Source organism: Budorcas taxicolor, chromosome 7 (assembly GCF_023091745.1).
Source record: "Budorcas taxicolor isolate Tak-1 chromosome 7, Takin1.1, whole genome shotgun sequence".
Classification (NCBI taxonomy): domain Eukaryota; kingdom Metazoa; phylum Chordata; class Mammalia; order Artiodactyla; family Bovidae; genus Budorcas; species Budorcas taxicolor.
In genome coordinates this window covers 63456138-63479212 of record NC_068916.1, presented here as the reverse complement: position 1 = coordinate 63479212, position 23075 = coordinate 63456138, and positions in this window count along the sequence as shown.

Below are 23075 nucleotides of genomic sequence, written 5' to 3'. Positions count from 1 at the left end.
ATAAATTTCAGAATAAGATTTTCTGTTTCCACACAAAAAATTTATGGAAAAAGTTTTGCTTGAGATTGAAAAGGGAAAGTCAGTTGTCTCCTTTGCAACCTCAGGGACTGTAGCCTGCCAGGTTCCACTGTCCATGGGATTCTCCAGGCCAGAATACTGGAGTGGGTAGCCATTCTCTTCTCCAGGGATCTTCCCAACCCAGGGATTGGACCGAGGTCTCCCACATTGCAGGCGGATTCTTTGCCATCTGAGCCATCAGGGAAGCCCAAGAATATTGGAGTGGGTAGCCTATCCCTTCTACAGCAGATCTTTCCCACCCAGGAATTGAACTGGGATCTTCTGCATTGCAGGCAGATTATTTACCTGCTAAGCTACCAGGGAAGCCCCTGCTTGAGATTATGTTTAATCAAAACAACATTGAATCTTTTAGTTCATGATATCTCCACCAATTTAGGTCTTCTTTAAATCTTTTAGGAATATTTTAGAATTTTTAGTAGAGAAATCTCATATATTTTTTTGCTAAATTTATCCTTAGATTTTGGGGGTATCTTTTATGCTATTGTACATGGTATATTTAAAGTTTATGTTCCAAATGTGTGCCACTAGTATATATTGACAGTATATCAATCACTACCTACTGAATACCTATAATGTGCCATAGACTATACTAAACATGCTCTATCCCAAAATCTTTACAGAAATCTCTTTAAGAGACAAGTAAACTCATTTGTAAAGACATGGATGGATCTAGAGACCATCACATGGAGTGAAGTAAGACGAAAGAGAGAAACAAATACCATATATCAAAAATGGCATAGTTGAACTTATTTGCAAAACAGAAGTAAAGACACTGGTGTAGAAAACAAACATGGACACCAAGGGGGAAAGGGGGAGGAACAGGATGATTTGGGAGATTGGGACTGACTTTTATACACCACGGATACTATGCATAAAGCATAACTAATGAGAACCTAGTGTATAGCTCAGAGAACTCTACCCATTGCTCTATGATGACCTAAATGGAAAGGAAGTTCAAAGAAAGAGGGGATATGTATACATACAACTGATTCACTTTGATTATAGTAGAAACTAACACAACATTATAAAGCAACTATACTCCAATAAAAATTAATTTTTAAAACAGGCACAAGCAAACTAAGACAGAGATAAATTTAATTTTATATAGCTAAGCATACAAAGCAATAAAGTTCCAAAGGTGAATTAGAACTTAATTCACCTTAATGTTAAAGTCTATGTTCAAACCACTGTGCTTTGCTTATGTTATAATATGGGGGACCTTGAATACCATGTCTTTGGGGACATAATCCTACCATCCATTGGGTTTCCACAGTAGATTCTTTAGCAAGGAAATAACATTTTGAAAGAGCTGTTCTAAGAATCCTATACAGATTGAGGTGGGAAGAATGAAATAGATGGGGTGATGAGAGACAGACTACATTTGTCCAACATCCCACACTCTGCCACCTCCAATTTGACTTCGTTTCCTTAAGCTCGCCAAGACTGAAATTCCATGCCACAGCTTTGGAAAATGGGGGCTTCCCAGGTGGCTCAAATGGTAAAGAATCCATCTGCTAATGCAGGAGATGCAGGTTCAATCCATGGGGATCCCCTGGAGGAAGAAAAGGCAACCCACTCCAGTATTCTTGCCGGGAAAATGTCATGGACAGCGGAGCCTGGCAGGCTACAGTCTATGGGGTTGCAAGAGTTGGACATGACGGAGTGCGTGTGCATGCACACGTGTGTGCACACACACACACACGCACACACTTTGGAAAATAGTCTGCATGCATGCTGTCTCTTCAGTCATGTCTAACTATTTGCAACCCCATGGACTGTAGCCCTCTAGGCTCCTCTGTTCATGAGATTATCCCGGCAAGATTACTGGAGTGGATTGCCATTTCCTTCTCCAAGGGATCTTCCCCAACTAGGGATGGAACCCATGTCTCCTGTGCCTCCTGCCTTACAGGAAGATTCTTTACCACTGACCTAGGGGAAAAGCCTGAAAATAGTCTTCAAATGATTGAATATAGAGTTAACAATTCTACAACTAGTTATGTACCCAAGAAAAATTAAAACATGCCGTCACAAAAACCTGTGTGCACTGAAAAGAATGAATATACATACATGTATAGCTGAATCATTTTGCTGAATACCTGATACCTAACAGGTATCAACTACACACCAATAAAATAATCTGGGCAAATATTTACAGCAGTATTATTCATAGGAGCCAAAAGGTAGAAACAACACAAATGCCCATCAACTAATGAATAGATAAGCAAAATGTGATATATACAAATAATGGAATATTTTGGCCATAAAAACGAATAGAGTACTGATATATACTAGAACATGAATGGACCCTGAAAACATTATGAGAAATGAAAGAAGTCAATCACTAATGACTATATATTATATGACTCTATTCTTATAAAATGTCCAGAATATAAAAGTAAATCACTGATTGGTTAGGGCCAGTAGGGGACAAATTTGCGGGAGAAGGGGATATCTAAGTGGTATGGGGTTTCATTCTGAGAAGATGAAAATGTTCTAAAATTGAACATCTGAAATATATTGCATATATTTGTAAAAATACTAAAAAATATTGAATTTCATTATTTAAATGTATGAATTTTACAGTATGTGAATTATATCTCAGTAGAGCTATTAAAAAATAAAAGCAATATTCCTATTCTTTTTTATAGCACAATGCTTGACACCTACTAAGTACCAATAAATATTTGTTGGAAATATTAAAGGAAGAATAAATCCATTAGAAATAGGCCTCTCGTGTTCAGGTAAGCGGTTACAATAAGGGATAAATGTGTTAAAAATTTGACAAAGTATAATGTCATTCCCCTTACTTTTACATATACATAATAAATCACCTTGAACACTATTTACTATTCTAGGTTTCAATGGACTAAATACTTTACATATTTAGATCTTTCTGGAGTATTGTTGCCATCCATTATTACTGGCATTTTCAGCACTGCCTTGTGGCATGACCTTTGGTAGCTCTCTCTACTTTTCCTAGTTTGTTTCCATTAGAATTATTTAAAGCAGCCTGAGAGGCTGACTGATGCCAAGAGCCAGGGAATCTGAAAAGGATACAGCTGGAAACTACAACAGAGCTATAAGAATGACTAAACAAGAAGAACTCTTTGTATCCCTTGGCATTTTTGCCTCCATAATTTTGAACTAACAAGAAAGACAATTTTTTGATTATGTCAGCAGGGAGCATTGCAATCTACACCACAAATATAGGTCATTCTCACTTCTCAGAGAGAATAAAACAGCATTGTCACTGAAGCTGCTTTGTTTTGTTTTTTACTTTTTTCTTTGAAGTCCTGTTAAGCATTAAATGTTACAATAGAAAGAGACCTTAGAGAGTCTTCTGTCCAGTGCTTTCCAAACTTTAATGTGAACCATCAGAGGATTTTGACAAAATGTAGAATCTAATACAATAGGTCTGAAGACAAGTAATCCCAGGCAATGTGGATGCTGCTCTTTCATGGACTGGACTTAGAGTAGCAAAGTTCAGTTCCAACCTCTTCATGTTATGCATTTTAAAAAAATGAAGAGGTACAGAAGAAAAGGAGACTTACTCAAGGTCACAAACTTTTGCAGTAAAAAGATCAACACCAGACATGAAGTCTCTAAAATACCAACTCAGAATTGTTCCTACTACATAGCTTCTATCAGAAACCCAAAACACATTCTTCCTTCATTCCCATGTCATCAAATCTTGGTCCTGAGATTATGACATTTAACAAGCAAAAATCTCTGGATGAGTTTGTTCTCTGCCCTACCAAATACTTAAGAACATGGAACATGAGAAAACAAAACCAAACCTGTTTTTGAGCATCAAGGACCAACTGTTTTCCTCATCAATGGCCATTCTAACATCCCAGCATAAGGTGAGCCTCTGTTTTGCCTCTGGCCATTATCAGAAAGCGATTACAAATACAGATATAGTTTAGCTTAAGCAAACTATGCTTATGGCACATCTACTGACAAAAAAAAAGATTTATAAAATCTCTTAAGAGAGTAACTCCCTAAAGTTTGAGTGTTCTCTGATTTCTTATCCTACCAGTATGGATTAATGAGAAAGGATTTTATAACTCAAATATTTATAGACTTAATAGTATACAGTAGTATTTACATGTGTGTGTTGGTACATGCATAGAAAACCTCTGAAAGATGATGCAAAGCTAATAAGATAAATTACATCACTATTTAATAAACAGGAATGCAGAAATATTGGTAGGAAAAAGCAGAGGAGTCTTTTAATTTTCACACTATCTTTTTTTTGTCTTATCTTTATTTATTATGTATATATGTTTAATTTTTTAAGCCAGAAATGTTTTAGTAATGTAAATAAAAGATAGCAGAGAAGATTGTAGTTTCTTAAAATGATCACAATAATATTTTTAGTTCCACATGTGCCTCCGAAACCTTGCAACTCCACATCAAAAGTTGTAGTTGGGACTTCCCTGGGGGCAGTGGTTAAGAATCTGCCTTGCAAGGCAGAGGACTCAGGTTCAATCCCTGGTTGAGGAACTAATATCCCACATGCACAGAGCAACTAAGCCCACACTGTGTATAGGCCACAGGACACAGCTACTCAGCCCTCACCCTCTGGAGCCCGCATGCCACAACTAGAGAATACATGCACCACGGGGAAGATCCCACGGGCCATGACTAGCACCTGATGCAGCCAAATACATAAATAAGTATTTAAATTGTTTTTTAATCATAGTTTATTTTCATTCCTCTCAAACTTGGGAAGGCTTGTGACTTTTAACCAACCAAATGAGTGAAGCAATACTTCATTTTCTGGGGCTGGGTCTTTAAAATAAATACAGCTTTCACGTGAAGGTGAAGTCGTTCAGTCGTGTCCGACTCTTTGTGACCCTGTGGACTGTAGCCCACCAGGCTCCTCTGTCCATGGGACTCTCCAGGCAAGAATACTGGAGTTGGTTGCCATTTCCTTCTCCAGGGGATCTTCCCGACCCAGGGATTGAACCCAGGTCTCCCGCATTGCGGGCAGACGCTTTAACCTCTGAGCCACCAGGGAAGCCCTTTTTTGGGAGTGGGGTATGTTTGCCTTAAGAAACCAACCACCATGCTGTGAAGAGGTCCACATTCACCCACATGAAAAGATCACATGGAGAGAGATCCATGTGGAAAGAAGTTGAGACCTCAGTCAACAGCCTTGATTAACCACCATACTGAATCAACATGCCTTCAGATGATTCCAGTCCTCAGGATGAATCATCTAGCTTAAACTCAGACATCACGGAGGAAAGACACAACATCCCCTATACACCCTGTCTAAACTCTTAACTCAGAGAATCCACAAACACAACAGATTATTCTATATCCTAAACTTCATAGTAATTTGTTGTGCAGCACCAAATAATGGAAACAGATTTTTATATCTGGAAGTAGGGAAATGCCATTACAAAAATACCTAAAACCAGTGGGTGACTTGGAGGTGGGCAGAGACTGGTGAAACATTGAGGAGGTTATTTCTGAAAACTTCAAGGGTCTTATAAAGTCAGTCAGGAAACCTTGATGGCTCTTCAGAAGATTGAAAGTGAGGGATTAAAGGCATGGAAGAAAAGTGTCACTAGAAGCTGAAAGAAAGCCCCATATTCATTTATCCAGACCATTCAATCCATTTTCCAGATTCCATATTATCACAGGAGATAGTGTTCCTAAACTTTCCATCACCACATCACAAGTGTTTTCTTTCTTTCAGCTTCTAGGAACACTTCCAGAATCAGCCGTTGGTTGTGTTTGTGAATTCTATGAGTTAGGAATTTAGACAGGCTGTAGGGGAGCTGGTTTCCTTTGCTGTGCAAAAACTTTAACATTTAATTAGTTCCTGTCTTTAATGTTTACTCTTATTTTGATTACACTAGGAAATGGATTCTCCCACAAATTGCTGTGATTTATGTAAAAGAGTGTTCTGCCTATGGTTTCCTCTAGGATTTTTATAGTATCTGGTCTTACATTTAGGTCTTAATCTATTTTGAGTTTATTTTTGTATATAGTGTTAAGGAATATTCTAATTTCATTCTTTTGCATGTAGCTTTCCCAGCACCACTTATTTAAGAGACTGTCTTTCCTCCCCTGTATATTCTTGCCTCCCTTGCTGTCGCTTAATTTACCACAAGTGTGTAGCTTTATTTCTGAGATCTCTATCCTGTTTCGTTAATCTATGTGTCTGTTTTCCTGCTAGTACCACACGATTTTAATTACTGTAACTTTGCAGTATAGTCTGAAGCCAAGGAGCACAATTCTCCAGCTCTGTTCTTTCTCAAGATTGTTTGGGTTATTCAGTGTCCTTTGTGTTTTCATACAAATTTTAAAATTATTTGTTCTAGTTTTGTGAAAAATGCCATGGTGTTTTGATAGAGATTGCATTGAATCCATAGACTGTCTTGGCTAGTATGGTTATTTAACAATACTAATTCTTCCAATCCAAGAACATGGTTGTGCTGACTTCAGTTTCTCTCATCAGTGTCTTACAGTTTTCAGAGTACAGTCTTTTACCTCCTTAAGTTGGTTTATATTTTATTCTTTTTCATGCAATGGTAAATGGGATTGATTCCTTAATTTCTCTTTCAGATCTTTTGTTAATGTTTAGAAATGCAACAGATTTCTATATATTAATTTTCTATCCTACAATTTTACCAAATTCATTGATGAGTTCTGGTATTCTCTGGTAGTATCTTTAGGGTTTTTTATGTATCATATCATGTCATTTGCAAACAGTGACAATTTTACTTCAACCTTAACTAATGCAACTGTAAGGCTCTGGTCAGGAAAATTCAGGATAAATGACAGAAAATGGCTTAGAATCCTATACTCAGATCTTCAGATCTCTCAAGCACCTTATAATTCATCCAAGTAAGGCCCCCCTATTTGACCACTGAGGAAAATTAACCTTTGCCTCAGGCCACATGACTACTTAACATCAAAGGGCCACAGAGTCATTTATTATTTCAAAGTTATTTTTTCTTTAAGTCCGGCAAATTCATTACTTCCAAATAGCTATGCAGAACTAAAAGACAGATTTAGGAAAATATATCATCAAAGGAGAACAGGATGTCTTCATCATGTCCCAAACCTTTAAAACTAGAATCTCCAAGGTCAGTTTCTTCCAACTTTGTCTCCTGAGTTATTGCTTGCAAGATATTGTGACGTGGAGATCTTTAGGAGATACTACTGATTGGTGTCTAGATTTCTTGCTGTATATAAGTGGAAACTGAGATTCAGAAAAGATTAGGGATTTTCTTAATTTTCAGTTACAGAGACAAGATTACCCCATAATCTTATCTTCAACTAATTAAGATTTGAAAGTGAAAATGAAAGTCACTCAGTCATGCCTGACTCTTTGTGACCCCATGGGCTATACAGTCCATGGAATTCTCTAGGCCAGAACAGTGGAGTGGGTAGACTTTCCCTTCTCCAGGGGATCTTCCCAACCCAGGGATCAAACCCAGGTCTCCCTCATTGCAGGCAGATTCTTTACCAACTGAGCCACCGGCAAAGCCCAAGAATACTAGAGTGGGTAGCCTATCCCTTCTCCAGCAGATCTTCCCAACCCAGGAATAGAACTGAGGTCTCCTGCATTGCAGGCGGATTCTTTACCAACTGAGCTATCAGGGAAGCCCCAAGTCAAAGTTTATTGATTACTAAATACCATACATTAGGCTAAGTGTTTTACCATCATCTTTTTTAAATCACCTACCAATGATATGGTAGAAGCAATCAGAAACATCTCCAGTTGATAGATGAGAAAAATGTAGAATGTACATCATTTGCCTCAAATCAGTCAGCTAATTAGTTGTAGATCTGGATTTTAAACCCAAATACACCTGAATCTAAAGTCTATGACATAGGTTATAAAAAGAATCATTTCTGATTCAGCGTGGAAGTATAGATTCTTTGACCCAATGGGGTTACTCCCAGGCTCTCCTTCCCGTGAGTTTTGGATTCTGTGATAAGACATACATCTAATTAACAGAGGTCTCTCTTAATGAAAGAGAAGTACCTTTTGTAAAGAACACTTATTCCTACTGACCATTACTTTCCTGTCTCCCTTATTTCCTCCAAAATGTCTTCATCACTGTTGCACTTCATGGTCATCTACAGGGTCTCAGGTTTCATCACACCTTCTCCAGGGAAACCTCTTGTGTGTTCTCCTTCATTTGCTAAGATGAGGAGTGGGGTGGGGAGAAAGTCAGCTAGTCTGCATTGGACCAGCTGGTCTGCGGAAGCAGGAACATTAGTGCCAAGATGCAGGTCCTAAAGAAGGAGGCCAAAAGCCTGCCACATTCCATTTGTTTTCTTTCAGAGGCCACTGCACTGGCTGTAGACAGATGTCTGACAGGCTGCATCTGAGGACGTTTATCCACGCCTACCCACAGATGGCTTTACCAACTTCCGCAGCATAAATTCGATTTCTTTCCAAGCTTCAGCTTATAACTAGGGCATCACAAAGTTATAGCTGAAGAGATTATCCTTATGACTTATATTTGAATACCTCACATTTGAATACCCATGTGCTTGACAATGTAGAAAACAATACCTCATTTAACCCTCATGCCAAGCTTATAAAGTAACCATTATCACTACTCTCATTCTACTAATGAATTAACTAAGAATTAGAAGACCAAAGTCACTTGCCTAAGGTCACACAGCTAATAAGAAACAAAGTTGGCTTTTAAATCCAAGTAGAGTTTCACTTCATAGTCTCTATTCTTTCCTGTTGTTCCATAAAAGCTAATAGAGATGATGATAGTGATGGTGATGGTATTATTGTTGTTACGGATAAACATATCAGCAACAACAAAAGACAGCTGTGGTCCCCACATTATGCCAAGTGCTTTACATGTACTCCTTCATTTAATGGTCACTCCTTCATTTAATTCTTCATGTGGCATGGTATTAATATCTACTATTTACCTGAAGAATCTGAGCTAATTTAGAGAGGCTAGTAACATGCTCAGGACTACAAACCAGTGATAGCATCTAAATGGGCCCATTCTGTCTAACCCTAGCTCAAGCTCTTACCAATTATGACCATTGCCATCTTATTTTAAAGCTGGGGAAACTGAAGCTCAGAAAGGGAAAGCTCCAGGGCCCTATTTCTAGAACATGGTAGCCTACCAGTCTAGCTGTGACATTCCTCCAGCTTGGCTTACCAGCTCCCAGGAAAGGGCCAACTACTTAGCACCATGTATGAGAAAACCCAACCAGCCTTCATTTTCAGGAGTATGAAATTAAAAGACGCTTACTCCTTGGAATAAAAGTTATGAGCAACCTAGATAGCATATTCAAAAGCAGAGACATTACTTTGCCGACTAAGGTCCGTCTAGTCAAGGCTATGGTTTTTCCAGTAGTCATGTACGGATGTGAGAGTTGGCTGTGAAGAAGGCTGAGCACCGAAGAACTGATGCTTTTGAATTATGGTGTTGGAGAAGACTCTTGAGAGTCCCTTGGACTGCAAGGAGATCCAACCTGTCCATTCTGAAGGAGATCAACCCTGGGATTTCTTTGGAAGGAATGATGCTAAAGCTGAAACTCCAGTACTTTGGCTACCTCATGCGAAGAGTTGACTCATTGGAAAAGACTCTGATGCTGGGAGGGATTGGGGGCAGGAGGAGAAGGGGACGACCGAGGATGAGATGGCTGGATGGCATCACTGATTCGATGGACACGACTCTGAGTGAACTCCGGGAGTTGGTGATGGACAGGGAGGCCTGGCGTGCTGCGATTCATGGGGTCTCAAAAAGTTGGACATGACTGAACGACTGAACTGAACTGAACTGAACTGAGGAGTATTGTGATAAACAATGAGGGATAGTGGTTTGAGAGCCAGAAAATAAGACATGAGCCATTTATTAGGCTGCTTCACTTTGACCAAGATATTTAAGTTGTCTCAGGCCCCTCCTTTTCCACAAGGGAGCTTATTATATGATTGGGAACTTCTGCTGTTAGGGACTATTCCAAGATGGTGTGTAGGCAAGAGCTAAATGAGCTTGTAAAAATATTAAGTGCTATCATTTGAGACTAAATAGATCACTATGGGTCAAAGTAATAAAAGTGTGTTAATAGAGAAGGTGGCACCTAAGGTTGATTTGAAACATATGAGAATAATGACTATGTTATTATTTTTTACTATGTTCTTGCCACACATTTGATCCTGACATAGGTAATTTATATGTATGATTTAAGTTTATCCTTATGAAATTTTTATGTTTACTGTTATTGTGCTTCCTGTTCTAGAAGTGTAGAAACTGAGGCCCAAACAGGCGCAAGGTTAAAGAACTAGCAGGCAACACAGTTGAAATTCAAGCTCAGGGGTCTAGCCTCAATCACTACACCACACTGCCTTTCTGGGTTGGTTAAATAGACAATTGTGGGGACCGCTTCAGTGAAAGCAAGAAGCATCCAGGGAGTTAAATTCCCTGCAGCAACTATGCATGCATTCCACAATATGGAATTTGCATTTCACATCCTAAAATGATAACCTGGCCATGCCCTGTGCTTTCAGGCAGGGCAAATATCACCACTGTGTACTTCAGAAGAGTTGAAGGATACTCCCAAGGTTAGGCATCTAAGTTATCACCCCTTCCATATCAGTGTTTCTTCCTTAGTCTCTTGCCATGAAGCACTGTTTAAATTCATGGGTATCCAGGTTTCAGGTAATAATTTATCTGTCTACCTTACATGTATAGGTTTTATAGACCACAGATTACAAAGAAAGGTGCCAAGATGTACTAAATTTCCTTCAGAGACAGAAAACTTTATATAAACACAAGATATGTGGAAATCTAGAATAAAAGGCCTTAGACAAGATCATAAACAGCTGGCCAAATGGAAACTGAAATACATGGGCTTTTCTGGTCAACAGAGTATTAAAGCTAGAAGAAGCCTTAGAAGTCAGGTTATGCAAACCCGCCATGTTACCGACAGGGAAACCGAGGGGCAAAGTCTACTATGATGTGCATGAGGGTCCACGGATGGCTGATGTTCAGCCTAGGCCAGAACCCTAGCTCTGCAATTTGTAGCCTTTTTTTTTTTTTGCCATCCAGTCCTCTCCCTCACATTTCATCACTGTCAGGTCTAACCTACCGCTTCTCATTCTAATCACTTGGCAGTTTCTCTGAAGCCATGGCCCCAGGATCCATTGCTTCTTAACTATCTATCCCTCATTACGGCATTCTCTCTGCTGGCCTTTCCACCCTCTGCATGCTTGGTTCCCTCAGAGGGAGGCACTGGAAGCTTCTCATTAACTGAGAGGATGCTGATGGGACTCTTACAGGTGCAAATGTGCCCATCCCACTGAGCGGGCCCTGGTTATGCCAAGCGGAAAGGGTCTTCCCTCTGATAGGAAGCCCAAGAGAATTCTGAAGCAGGACAACTGTCAGTGTGGAGAGGGAATAGCCTGCTGCGAGCAGAAAAGCTTTCTCTATATAAAAACCCACATGACTGCACAAAATGGCAGCTGAGAGGACCTGGAGTGAATGATGGCGGAGCTTCATTTACATTTTAAATGAACACAACGTTTTCCTGGGGGGCATTGCTCCCTCCTAATGAGCTAATCTATAAAATACATCATTCCATTTTCTACTAGAAAAATCATTTTTCTTTAAGTCAATAAACAAATAAATTTCTGCTGCCAAAAGCTGTTACCATGTGTATATCTTTTAAGCACAAAATCAAGACTGTGCCTTTAACGAATGCTGATCTAAGCCATAGAGGCATTTTCACATGAGTTAATAGATGGAATGACTCCTGAGATTCTCTTTATTTAAAATGCAAAGAATTCTCAATGGGGACAGGTTCCTCAGCCAGACTTCCAATCTCCCCTTTCCTTGCAGAGGGAGAAAAAGAAATATTGCTTGGCAATAATGGTTTCACAGATGCTTCAGTGATTCCCAAGGTAATTCCACAGAGAGAAAAATTCATGCCTTTTAGGCACCCAGGTCACAGGAACTGAGTGTTTGCTTTACCACAAAGAGTATTTTTCATTCAGTGAAATTACATTTTTGAAACAGAATCAACAGAGGATACCAAGAGTCATGGAAGAGAACTCAGACAGGGGAAAGAGTGATGAATTTTCTTAGCACTGGCTTCTCTAATACATGTTTACGGGGCCTGGGTGTAACTAAGGCTTGCCAGCGTTATCTAGCAGAAAAAGACAAAAACAAAAACTAAAGTCTATGACCCCTCCAACTCCCATAACCACATCAAGGCACATACATTTTCCCCATCACACAGTTGTTTCATGGGAGGCTTTGGTTCCCAGCTACATTTCTTCCTTTATTCTTTTCGAGCAGTTGTTTCTGCTTTTTTAAGAATCTTGGTTTTGTTGGGACCCAGGGTACATTGCCCCAAAATACACCTTAATGAAATATTGATTATTTTCAATTAAACATACTTAAGAAAGAACTGATGTGAAAGAAATACTTTGACCTCCTCTCAGCCTCACTGAATGCAGGAAATTTACCTCCCATGTGAAAGGTACCCTTCCTGTGTCTGGAGGCAGAAAGACACACTCATCTCTAGAGATAAGGAACTGGGCCCAGAAGACTATATAAATAAACCTTGTCACTTCCTGAATTTACTATCCAGTAATATACTATTATAATACATATAAAAGGGCTTCCCTGGTTGCTCAGAGCATTAAGAATCTGCCTGCAATGTGGGAGACCCAGGTTCAATCCCTGGGTCAGGAAGATCCCCTGGAGAAGGAAAAGGCAACCCACTCCAGTATCCCATGGACAGAGGAGCCTGGTGGACTACAGTCCATAAGGTCCCAAGGAGTTGGATATATAAATGTAAGATATATTCCCTCCCCTGCCTCTTGCTAGGCAGGCATTCCACTTTGAAAACCTCTGACCTAAATCAGCACTGAGTGACCCCTGCCTGCACACTATGTCTCACTATTTTTCCACGTGAAATCAACCTGGACCCAGACAATAACCACAGATAGAGCAACTATCAAGTTCAAGTGAGGAGCAGCTAGTGTGAGAGATCTCAGACCTTGAAGGCCCTGTGCTTATGAAAACTCAACTCTTAAACTATTGTTCTGAGGTTCTGCCACCACAAGTTCTACCACCTCCATAATACTTTTCTGATTATTTGGATCTGAAATACTCTTTTTACTCCAACAAAAGTCTATTGTCAAGTTGTTGGGGACCAGGCATTTTGCTAAAGGCTTTTCATCTATTTATATAATTCCAACACTCTAAGAACAAAGAAGCTTAATTCCCTTTTTCCCAGATTATAAAAACAAAGTTGGTTGAAATCTCACAGCTAAGTGAGAGGTAGACCTAGGGCATTCAAACACCGGTCTCACACAAAATTATGTTAACTACACTGGGCTTCCCTGATGGCTTAGCTGATAAAGAATCCAACTGCAATGCAGGAGACCTAGGTTCGATCCCTAGGCTGGGAAGAAGGGAAGGGCTACCCATTCCAGGATTCTAGCCTGGAAAATTCCGTGGACTATATAGTTCATGGAGTCACGAAGAGTTGGACATGACTCAGAGACTTTCACTTTCACACTGCCTTTGGACTTCGTGATGGTTCAGATGGTAAAAATCTGCCTGAAATGCAGGAGACCATGATTTGATCCCTGGGTCAGGAAGATCCCCTGCAGAAGGGAATAGCTATCCACTCCAGCATTCTTGCCTGGAGAATTCCATGGACAGAGGGGCCTGGCAAAGTACAGTCCATGGGATCACAAAGAGTTGGACATGACTGAACAATTAACACTTTCACACTTCTCATTTTCACAGTTTTTACAATAATGCATATCACCTGTGCCATTAATTTGACATTTAACACATATGCCTTTTTCAAAAATAACAATTTGCTCGACTTTAGGCTCCTTCAGTAAGCCATTTGTGAGAGCGCCTGCTTTGAAGTTGTCTCTCTCAGCATTGAAATTCCTCCATGAACTTGCACTGAGAAAATGCTATGTGCTAGGAATAGTCCATGAGTTATCTCACTTGTCTTGGTCATTTTTCAGCATTTGTAACTATATCCATTTTTAAAATGAAAAACATATATCAGATTTGTTAAGGGAAAAAAAAAAAACTTCTAAATTAAATCAGTAATTTTGTAAGGGATAGAGTCAGAAATTGAGCTGTGCTTAATTCCCAAATCCCATTACTGTATATTTTCACACATCCCTTATCATAGGTAAGTCCTTCACTGCACATTTCACATTTCACTGATGTGCTGCTACCTGTACATGTCATATGTTCTTATTATATATAGCTAATGCCTCTCACAGTATCATTTACCATGGTAAGTACTCAGCACATAATATATATTTTTTTAATTCTTCAGATGGACTGCTTTTGAACAGGAATACTTGCTGTTGGATGCAAAAGAATGTGCTGGACTTCATTTCATATAAATGAATCTGACAATATGTTAACTGTGTGTGACTTTTTTCACTCAGCATATTGTTTTCAAGGTTCATCTATGTAACATACAAGGTTCATGTATGTTTATCTAAGCATATGTATGTATATACTAGCACTTCATTCCTTATCATAGGAGAATAATATTTTACATTTCACTGCATAGATATACCACATTCTGTTTATCCATTCATCAGTTAATAGACATTTGTGTTGTTTCACTTTCTGGCTATCATGAAAAATGTGGCTATGAACAACTGCATAGAAGTTTTTGCGTGGACATACATTTTCATTTTTCTTTGGTGTATATCTAGGGAGAACGGAAAACAAAAAATATTTTAGAAAAATAATGGCTGAAAACTCTCCAAATTTGAGGATGCAAACAAAAGAATAACAAAAAGCATTTCACTTGCCATCCAGGTCTACAAAGGTTAACACACTACAGTCACTGACCAATAGGGCACTCTTTGCCTTTAGAAAGAAGAAATTAAAGACAATAATACAATGCTCTGTGCTTTGGACAGTTAGGCCCCTTAGTTAGTTAGGAACATTTCAGGCATAATTTTAATGAACCCAGATTCTTTCTAACACTTGCTAACTAACATCTTCCCATACATAGAAAAGCACTTTAATCATTCATTTGAGATAGCTGTTCTTTGTGACAGCCAGTAAACCTTACCAAGACGTATGCTTGACTACATGTATTCCCTAGATGAAGAAAAAATCATATATAAGCTAGCCTGTTCCCCTACCTCCTTGGAGCAGAGCTATCTGAGAAGCTGTCTTTCAGGCTATAGTCCTCCATAAGGCCATAAATGAAACAACTTGAAACTGATAGGTTGGGCATTTTCCTTTCAGTTGACAATGAAAAACAGTAACCTACACATCCAATAGTATCAATTAACTCCAAGTAAGATAACTCAGATATGCAGATGACACCACCTTTATGGAAGAAAGTGAAGAGGAATTAAAAAGCCTCTTGATGAAAGTGAAAGTGCAGAGTGAAAAGTTGGCTTAAAGCTCAACATTCAGAAAACGAAGATCATGGCATCTGGTCCTATCACTTCATGGGAAATAGATGGGGAAACAGTGGAAACAGGGTCAGACTATTTTTTGGGGCTCCAAAATCACTGCAGATGGTGACTGCAGCCATGAAATTAAAAGACGCTTACTCCTTGGAAGAAAAGTTATGACCAACCTAGATAGCATATTCAAAAGCAGAGACATTACTTTGCCGACTAAGGTCCGTCTAGTCAAGGCTATGGTTTTTCCAGTGGTCATGTATGGATGTGAGAGTTGGACTGTGAAGAAGGCTGAGCGCCGAAGAATTGATGCTTTTGAACTGTGCTGTTGGAGAAGACTCTTGAGAGTCCCTTAGACTGCAAGGAAATCCAACCAGTCCATTCTGAAGGAGATCAGCCCTGGGATTTCTTTGGAAGGAATGATGCTGAAGCTGAAACTCCAGTACTTTGGCCACCTCATGTGAAGAGTTGACTCATTGGAAAAGACTCTGATGCTGGGAGGGATTGGAGGCAGGAGGAGAAGGGGACGACGGAAGATGAGCTGGCTGGATGGCATCACTGACTCGATGGACGTGAGTCTGAGTAAACTCTGGGAGTTGATGATGGACAGGGAGGCCTGGCTTGCTGTGATTCATGGGATCACAGAGTCGGACACGACTGAGCGACTGAAATGAACTGAACTGAAGATAACTCAAAGTGTTCTACAAGTAGACACATCATGTTCAAAATATTCAGAATCAAAGAGAAAATCTGGAAAGATGCAAGTAAAAAAGTATTCTTCACATCCAGAGTCCTCAGAAACATTAAGAGTATACTTTACATCAGAAAACATGGAGGCTGGAATGCAATGGTGTGACACAGTCAAAATGCTGAAAGAAAGGGTATCGATAAAGAATTCTATATCCTGCAAAACCTAGGCAAATCTGCAAAGACAAAATGATTAGTGATTGCCAGGGACTGAGAGGTGTGGAGGGAATTGCTAATAAGTACAAGGTTTTCTTGATGGGGTGATGAAACATATTCTAAAATTAGATAGTAGTAACAGTTACACAATTATGTGGATATACTAAAATCCAATGACTCGTGTACTTTAAAAGGTACATAATTCTATGATATGCCAATTATATATCAATAAAGTTGCTTAAAAACAACAGGATTCAGTGCATGGTAAATGCTCTATCAGGGATAGTCATCATTGTTACTATTTTTCATTATTTTTATTATTTCTATTTTAAAATCCATGGGTCTTTCTGGTTACTGTGTGCAGAATGGGTTGCTTGGAGGCAACTGGGTGAAAAATAACTGTAGTAAATTGATGAGGTGACTGTGAAGATTAAGGGAAGTGGCAGGATTCAGGATACATTTTGAGGGAGAACACATCTTGTGTGAAAGAAAGAACTATTCTTGGATAGGATGTCTGAGTGACTGGATGCATGCAATAACCCTTAGTGAACAAACCCCCTCAGTAAATACAGCTGCTTTCAAAGGGACTTTTTGAGCAGAGAGACTATTTTATTTTCTTGCCTTGAAGACAACATTTCTTTAAGCAGATAGGTCTAAAGATTTTCCTGTGGCAAGTCTTGAGGACATCCATAATGATGAAATACAACCTGAAGGAGAGGATCCAGTTTGGACTCATGATCTAAAGAATGGGTGGTTTGCTTCTTGGTTCAGCAAATGTTGATTGATTATACCTTGAAATTCAAGTAAAGTGTCAAAGTGAGTAAGTTCTTGATTCATGCTGCAATAAGCAAGGAAACATTAGCCCTCAATTGGTAAGGAGGAGCTGCCAAAAAGCATGAGATTCTAGGCCATTTCCTGTCACTCATTAATCTCAGGCATGGTATTGAAAGCCCTCAGTGGTTTCCATGCAGAGCTCTAATTTAGCTAAAGTGGGCTGGTCAGGTAATAATTAAGACCACAGAGGCCTTATCCTCAGCTATAATAATTCTCAGGGGGAAATGCCTGAATTGGACTATTATGGAGAGTTGATTAATTCTGAAAATAATATATTGAAAAAGCCCCCTACCAAATTAGGCATTAAAAATAAAGTCATTCTATACTGGGGCTCTTGAAGATAATATTAACATTTAATGAGTGCTAGTAACATTCTAAGAGTGCACAGACTACTTTAAATGCATTGTTTCATTTACTCTTAATAATTTCATGTGGGAGATACCATTACTGCCCATATTTTGAGAGACCTAACTTTATACCTATTAAGTACTAGAGCTGGGATTGAAATTCAGAGTAGGCAGAAGACACATTGTTAAAGATAATCACTGTTTTCCTTTAGCCTAATGTGAAGATATTCAAGATGATGACATGCTGAGCCCCTTCATGTCTTTTGGCCAACTTTAATCATCCCTTCAACTGGTATTTGTTGTTGTTTAGTTGCTAAGCTATGTCCAACTCTTTCGCAATCCCATGGACTGTAGCCTGCCAGGCTCCTCTGTCTATGGGATTTCCCGTGCAAGAATACTGGAATGTATTGCCATTTCCTTCTCCAGGGGATGTTACTGACTCAGGGATCGAACCCAAGCCTCCTGCATTGGCAGGTGGATTCTTTACCACTAAGCCACCAAGGAAGCATCAGACTGGTATTTATTAATAGCTTAATATGTGTCAGGTATTTCATCAATTAAGAAACATGAACACAGTATCCAACAAAATGTCAAGCAATGAAAAAATTTTTAAATATATGCTTATTTCTCTGTTAGACATTTTAAGTGGGAAATGCAAAGGTCATATAGGATTTAGCAATAAAATATTTTTGAAGCTAGAGAAGTAACCAACCAACCTTACAGAATACAATCCAAGGCAGCATTTAATTATATGCTCTGCTGTGTGATCTATAAAATGTACACTGTGAGCATTAAGAAAATAAAACTAGTTATGAATGAATTTCATACACCTTCAAAGATTGGTATGATTATAAAGCTCTCCGTTTTAGTAAATGCCTTGACTGGTAGTGAATAAATTTGATAGAAAGGAGGAATCCTTTTTTACATTAAGAACAATTATGGTCTATAGGATTCATATAAGACTCTCAAAAACTGTTTCTGTCTCCCTTTGAATTGCAGAATTATGGGATAGTAAAGTAATTCATAAGACAGCAAACAACCTTGAAATATAAGAAAAGAAGGATATAAAGAACCTATCTCTAAAGGCATGCATGACTATCCCAAAAACTAGCAGTAGAGGAAAAAAACAGAAGTAGAGAAAACATTCCCACTCACTTGCACTTATTAATAGGGACATTATAATAATGCAGCACTTTTTAATTGTCTGTAATTAGAAGCTGGACATTTTGTTGTCTTTAAAGTTATGGTAAAAAATATCAGTGCACTCAGGGAGCTCAGCTGGGTGCTCTGTGATGACCTAGAAAGGTGGGATTGGGAGGTGGGAGAGAGGCTCAAGAGGGAGGGGATATATGTCACACATAGCTGACTCACTTTGAAAAAAAATAAATAAAAATGTTTGCAAGGAAAAAAACCAGTGTAGTGAAAATCCAGTCATCTGGATCCATAATGGTTTGCCCTAACTTTAATATTATGCTATTATACCTATATTAGTCCAATGTGATAGCATCCTTACACACATATATATATTATATTCCACGTCCCCTCTTATAACATCCCACATTACTCATTGTCCCCTCTAGATAAAACCCAGTCAGCTACTTGAAGTCTGCCCTATATTTCCACTCTCCTTGCTAGATTGCTCTCTTCTTTGAACTCATGTGACATGTTCTGCTTAAGCCTTACAATATAATCACTTTATTATTCCCTTGAACTAATCTGATTTTCCATGCACAAAAAAAGAAGCAAGTCTGTATCCTGTATCTCTCAGGAATTTCTGGTGTAGCCCAGTAAAAATGTGGACACAGGATAGATGTGCAATGATAGGACAGATAATTTATGTTCCACCTAACAGGCTACCCTATTTAATTGACTTCTTACAAGCACAGATAAATAGTTGCCGAGGAAATAAACATTGAGATATTGAGGTGATATGCTGGAAGTCTCACAAGTATCAAATAGCATGAATTCTGCTCCTCCCCAACCCGAGCCTGATGTGATTAGGTTGGTTACATGATTGCCTAGTACTCTTCTATTTCCTCTTCACGGAATAAATCTATTAGCAATTATTTGTTGTTTTTAATTTCTTTCTTCCCTAATAAGTCTGTGAATACCATAGGGGTAAGACTCTGGTTAACACGAGTGCTTTCTCGAGTCTCCATGTAGAGACACTAACTACGTGTGGAAGAAAGGGAAGAGGCAAGCTAGAAGTGGGATTGTTGAGAAACATCAGACTAGAACCAGAGTCAAAACCTGGGTTTTGGACTTGGCTCGTGTTCCAGTGGCTAAAGATCCAAATTCCAATGCAGGGGATATGAGTTTGATCCCTGCTTCTGGAAGATTCCACATGCCTTGGGACAACGAAGCCTGGGTACCACAACTACTGAAGCCCATGTGCCACAATACTGAGGCCTGTGCACCCTAGGGCCCATGTGAAGTGAAGCGAAGACGCTCAGTCGTGTCTGACTCTTTGTGACCCCATGGACTGTAGCCTACTTTGCTCCTCTGTCCATGGGATTTTCCAGGCGAGAGTACTGGAATGGGTTGCCATTTCCTTCTCCATCTAGGGCCCATACTCCACGACAAAGAGTAGCCCCTGCTCACCACAACTAGAGAAAGCCGATACAGTGATGAAGACCCAGTGCGGTCATAATTAATTAATTAAATTTTGAAAAAACATCTAGTTTTTAATTTCTTCTCCACTTGAGCTGCCTCTTATGAAACCTGTAATGCAGGTCAGGAAGCAACAGTTAGAACTGGAGATGCAACAACAGACTGGTTCCAAATAGGAAAAGGAGTACGTCAAGGCTGTATATTGTCACCCTGCTTATTTAACTTATATGCAGAGTACATCATGTGAAACGCTGGGCTGGAAGAAGCACAAGCTGGAATCAACACTGCCAGCAGAAATATCAATAACCTCAGATATGCAGATGACAACACCCTTATGGCAGAAAGTGAAGAAGAACTAAAGAGCCTCTTGATGAAAGTGAAAGAAGAAAGTGAAAAAGTTGGCTTAAAGCTCAACACTCAGAAAACAAAGATCATGGCATCTGGTCCCATCACTTCATGGGAAATAGATGGGGAAACAGTGGCTGACTTTATTTTTCTGGGCTCCAAGATCACTGCAGATGGTGATTGCAGCCATGAAATTAAAAGACACTTGCTCCTTGGAAGAAAACTATGACCAACCTAGAGAGCATATTAAAAAGCGGAGACAGTAGTCTCAAGACTTCTCCTTCTATACAGCACCAATGATAAAACATCTAGGTTAAAGATGAAAAGTTTCTCCACAGTGAGGGACACCCAGAGAGGTTCACACAGTTTACAAGGAGAAGAGAAGGAGGAGGAGGGAGTTAGAGGTGACCCGAATGAGATGAGGTGGAATCAATAGAGGAGAGAGTAAGCTAGCCAGCAATCACTTCCTTATGTGCACTCCACAATTGGACCACTCAGAGATGTTCACAGAGTTATACAGAGAAGAGAAGAGGGAGGAAGGAGACAGAGGTGGCCAGGAGGATTAAAGGGGGGGGGGGGGTGGGAATCAAAAGGAGAGAGACAGATCCAGCCAGTAACCAGTTCCTTAAGTGTTCTCCAAAGTCTGGAACACATAGAAATTCACAAAATTGGGTAGAGAAGAGAGGGGGTAGGGAGGAGACACAGGCAACCTGGTGGGGAAAAAGGAGAGTCCAAAGGGGAAAAGAGCAGTCAAGCCAGTAATCTCACTCCCAAGTAAAAATGGGTACTGATGATTGGGTTCTTAAAGGTACAAAATTGATAACAAATACCAAAAAGGAAAGATTAAAAATCTAGAGTAGAGTTTAGAATTTCAAAAATAGAATACTAAAGAAAACAAGAAAAAAAAGGAAGAGGAAAAAAAGTCACAAAAATTATTAAAAAATATATATTTTGAAGTTTGCTTTTAAAAACTAGGGTCTTTTTTTTGCAAAGTAATAGTAGGTTATAAAAGTGAAAATTAAAGGAGTAATAGAGGACTTAAAATAAAAAAAAGAAGAATGATTGTAAAAATAGCAAAAATATATCTAGGACTTTCTCTGGTGTTGTTCTGGGTATTGTGGGGTCAGTTCATTTTCAGATAGTTCCTTGGTCTGGCTTGTATTTCTCAAGATCCATAGGCCCCTTCCTATGTAATTGGTACTAACGACAGGGTTTTAATCTATTGCACCTGTCACTTCCAAGGCGGTTCCCTCTGCTTTAGCTTCTTCTGTTTGCTGGTCTCTTCAGTGTCTGATTTCCACCCTGACACAAAGGGAGAGGTGGTGGACACTTTTTTTAGGCTCACTTGTTCAGTCACGCTGTGGGGAGGGAAGGGCGCTGCAAACAAATAACACTGGCGTGTGCTCGCAGTGCCTCAGCCACACTGGGCCTGCCCCCGCTCTCAGCGCGTGTGCCCTCCCTGCCCACACTGCTCAGGCTCTATGTTGCTCCGCCGAGAACCGTCCAAGGCCAGCCCTGGGCTGCATGCACCTCCCAGGTCTAAGTCGCTCAGGCTCAGGCACTCGGGTAGTCCTCAGAGGCACAGACTCGGTTGGGCCTGTGTTTTGTGCCCTTCCCAGGTCTGAGCAGCTCAGGTGAGGAGGTGTTTGGTGAGCACGGTTGCTGTGACTTATCGCCTCTCCCATCCCTGCTGCTTGGTTTTCTGGGTGTACAACTGGCGCACCTTCTCAGGCGGATTTTGACCGTCCAGAACCCCAAGAAGTCTTAGCAAAGAAGCCTACTTACAGTTTTGTAGATAATGTCTCTCTGGGGCTGCAATTGCCCCCTTCCGGCTCTGGCTGCCTGTCACCGGTCAGGGATGGTCTGCAGCTGGCTATCTCTGTTCAGTCCTTTGTTCTGTGCATGGGCCTGGTGGTGTCTTAGGTTAGGGCTGGCTTTTTGCGTGGTAGCTACCCCACAGTCTGCTTTGCTAGCCCAAGTTAGTTCGCTCAGATTGCCCTTGGGGCATTCAGGCCAGATCCTTACTCTAAGCAATGCAGCCCACGCCTCCCTGCCCAGCCCCTGCTTGCTAGTGGTGAGTGCGGGCATCTGCAGTGCTTCTCCGCTGGGGGAGTTACTGTTGGGCTCAAAATCTGTGGGCTTTACTTATTTATTTATTTTTCCTCCCTGTTATGTTGCCCTCTGTGCTTCCAAGGCTCGCCACAGACTCGGCAGTAAGAGTGTTTCCTGGTGTTTGGAAATTTCTCTTTTTAAGACTTGCTTCCCAGGACGGAACTCTGTTCCAACCTCTTTTGTCTCTTTTTTTGTCTTTTATGTTTTTTCCTACCTCCTTTCGAAGACAATGGGCTGCTTTTAAAAGTCTACAAGCAATAAATGCTGGAGAGGGTGTGGAGAAAAGGGAACCCTCTTACACTGTTGGTGGGAATGCAAACTAGTACAGCCACTATGGAGAACAGTGTGGAGATTCCTTAAAAAACTGGAACTAGAACTGCTTTATGACCCAGCGATCCCACTGCTGGGCATACACACCGAGG